The sequence below is a fragment of the Antrostomus carolinensis genome, unplaced genomic scaffold (assembly GCF_000700745.2).
Source record: "Antrostomus carolinensis isolate BGI_N321 unplaced genomic scaffold, ASM70074v2 scaffold23044, whole genome shotgun sequence".
Lineage (NCBI taxonomy): Eukaryota > Metazoa > Chordata > Aves > Caprimulgiformes > Caprimulgidae > Antrostomus > Antrostomus carolinensis.
Window position 1 is genome coordinate 3,844 of NW_010313127.1, and position 3,805 is coordinate 7,648.

Consider the following 3,805-nt stretch of genomic DNA (forward strand, 5'->3'; position numbering starts at 1 on the left):
TTTTTTTTTTCCTTAATTCTCTTATCACAGAGGCATTACCATTGTTACTGATTAGCTCAGCTTTGGTCAGTGGCAGGTCCATCTTTGAGCCGGTGGCATTGGCTGTGTCGGACCTGGGGGAAGCCTCTGGCAGCTTCTCACAGAAGCCACCCCTATGCTTCCTCCTCCCTGCTACCAAAACCTTGCCATGCAAACCCAGTACAGATGGCTAGGGAAAATCAACCCAAATGAGCTAGTGAGTAATTAAGTAGCCTGTGAGGAAGGGAGTAAGAAGGTCTCTAAGGGCAGCTCTTGATATGATAGAATGATAGAATCATAGAATGGCTTGGGTTGGAAGGGACCTTTAAAGGTCATCAAGTCCTACCTCCCTGAAGTGAGCATGGACATCTTCTACTAGATCAGGTTGCTCAGAGGCCAGTCCAACTTCACCTTGAATGTTTCCAGGGATGGGGCTTCTACCACCTCTCTGGGCAGCCTGTTCCAGTGTTTCATCACCCTCGTTGTAAAAAATTTCCTCCTATAACTAGTCTAAATCTCCCTTCTTTTAACTTAAAACTAGTACCCTTTGTCCTATCTCTACAGGCCCTATAAAAAAGTCTGTTCCCCATGTTTCTTATAAGTCCCCTTTAAGTATTGAAGAAACTGCAATAAAGTCTCCCCTGAGCCTTCTCTTCTCCAAGCTGAACATTCATCACCCTCGTTGTAAAAAATTTCCTCCTATAACTAGTCTAAATCTCCCTTCTTTTAACTTAAAACTAGTACCCTTTGTCCTATCTCTACAGGCCCTATAAAAAAGTCTGTTCCCCATGTTTCTTATAAGTCCCCTTTAAGTATTGAAGAAACTGCAATAAAGTCTCCCCTGAGCCTTCTCTTCTCCAAGCTGAACAACCCCAACTCTTTCAGCCTCTCTTCAGGTGTTCCAGCCCCCTAATCATTTTTGTGACCCTCCACTGGACCTGCTCCAGCAGGTCTACTTTTTTCTTGTACTGAGGGCTCCAGAGCTGGATGCAGTACTCCATGTGAGGTCTCATCAGAGCAGAGTAGAAGGGGAGAATCACCTGCCTTGACCTGTTGGCCAAGCTTCTTTGATGCAACCCAGGATAAGGCTGGTCTTCTGGGCTGCGAATGCACATTGTTGGCTCATGTCCAGCTTTTCATTCATCAGGACCCCCAAGTCCTTCTCCGGAGGGCTGCTCCCAATCCCCTCAGGCCCCCACTTGTATTGATACCGGGGGTTGCCCCGACCCAGGTGCAGGACTTTGCACTCAGCCTTGTTGGACCTCATGAGGTTCATATGGGCTCACTTCTTGAGCTTGCCCAAGTCCCTCTGGATGGCACCCTCTCCCTCAGGCTTATAAATCGCAACACTCAGATTGGTGTCATCTATAAACTTGCTGAGGGTGCACTTAAAATGACAGCACCTATGTATCTATAGGGGTGAGAGAGCACAAGGAGGTAAGGTATGGGACCAGGGGAATCCAATGGGCTCTGGTTGTGTGACACCTGTGGGTCTATAGGGCTGAGAGCACAACAGGGACAGCTATTGGGACCTGCAGAGTCCTGGATAGATATGTGTGCATTTGCAACAGTCTGTACCAGCAGCTGGAGTAGGGATGTGGCCTCAGAGGTTCATATCTCCAGATGCCAGCAACTGGGGAGACTGGGACCCAAGGGTCAGCTACTGGGCAGACTGAGTGAGCCCAGCTACTGGAGGAACCATTTTGTAAATGCCTATATATGTGTATATTCCCACCACTACACTTTCATTATGTCCATCCAGAGAGGGGAGTAGGATGAGGCCATTGATGCTGTCTGTGTTTATGTGAGTGCTCTTAGTGACTGTCTGTTATCTATATGGCTGACCATGAATATATATACACATATATGTATATATCTATATATGTTGTATATATGAGTGAGTTTGTGCATGTGCCTGCTAGGAAGACATCTGCAGCCTCTCTACTTGTTAGATCCTGGGGACATGGAACAGTGGCAGTCTTACCTCTCCCAGGCTGGTGGATCTAGGTTGATATATTTTCCTCTAACATTTTAAGCATAAAAACCTGACATCAATAATTTTAAATTCTAATACCTATTACGCTATTTAAGGGAGGCTGCCACAGTGGAAAAGCATCTATAATCCTATTAGATAAATCTGCTTGCAAGAGCAGATGCATGTACTCACTGTCACCTCCTAGCAGCTGTGATTTACCAGTTTCGGTAGCCCACAGTGCTGATTTTTTGTCTTTCAAGGCACTGGACTCTGGGGGTGGATTTCTGTCTAATGCTTTTGAATGTACCATTGATATTCAGGTAGAAATTTCCTACAGTTATAATTTTTTTCCTTCCCAGCTATGTGATTTACAGCCTGTGAAGATTCATTATGTCCCATCCTTAGACACTGAATAGTGTTGCTCTTTTTGAACCTCTCTTGGTATTGTTCTTCCGCTAGCCTTTCAAAAGTGTTTTTCTTGCACAAAACAAAAAAACCTACTGCAGCTTCATGCCTTACCTTATACTGAGGCCTGAACAAGCCAGGCATTCAAAGATCAATGCTACTCCACCAGATCCCACAGGTTCTATTTGTTCAGTATCATGCACCAGACTTCCCTGACCTTGTCTGCAAAAAGAGCACACATTAATTCTCATTAAGTGTGTGAGGTTTCCCAGAGCAATGTAGGAGGCAGAGCACAGCAGCAAGCAGCTAGCAGAGGTGTAACACTTGTCCCAGCAGTTTCCAGGCTTCATTGGGGAACATTCAGGATGAGTTCTAGTAGTTTTTGTTGTCTCAGCTATCTCATTAGGATTTGTGTGTCTAGAATTTTATTAAGTTTCCTTAATTTCCCCCTATCTGTCTCCCTCCTCTGTCCCCTCCCTTTTAATGCTGAATAACTGTTACCCAGATATCCTCACAAGCTAGATCAACCTTCCACTCCAGATATTTATACAGAAATCACAGGAAAATAAATGCATCTACATTCACAGAGATTTAAGAACTGGATTATTCCTTAGGCTAGCAGGTTACTCTTTAATCCTTTTTCTGTTTCCTCAACCCTTCAAACAGGAGTTAAACATGGATATGTCCTTTTGTTCCTGGATAGGAGCTGATGGACAGTGCTGCTCCGTTGTTCTTTTTTGCATTATGAAAATACAGCTTGGAGACGTGAGAAGAAAATGTGAAAAAGACTTGCTTATGAACACATCATTTCCATGTGTGTAAACCCACTGGACACCCTAGCTGCTTATTTGAAGGGACCACCTTGCTTATCTCCCACCCAAACTGTGAACTCCTCTTTAGTATTTTCTCAGTAATTTTTTGTTCAGTTTTATTACAGAACATTGTTTCTGCTGTGTCAAGCCACATCTTGCCTATCCTTGCTTTCTGGACCTAGAGTGTTGTGCTGTTTGCACCTTGTTGTGCTGTTGACCCAGCCTCCTTGCAAGACAAACAAAACCTAATCTGTACTGAGTGATGACATCTTTTCATCTGTGGGTATTTCCTTCCTATTTTTTTCCCCTACTACTACCACCATAGCCCACATCTTTCATATAAATTATGAATAAATTATTTGAAATCATTTTTTTAAGAAGCTTCTAAAATTTCATGGTGGGAAAACCAAATGCAAATAGAAACTCTTGTTATATGTGAATAAAACCTGAAAGCATAGATAAAAATATATTTTATATATTTATATAGATCTATGTATTTATATATAGCTATTTAGCATATATATAGCTAATTAGAGGTGGCTACAGCTCCCTATAAAAGCCTTCTCATATGTTTCATTGGTGATATTGCTCTAAA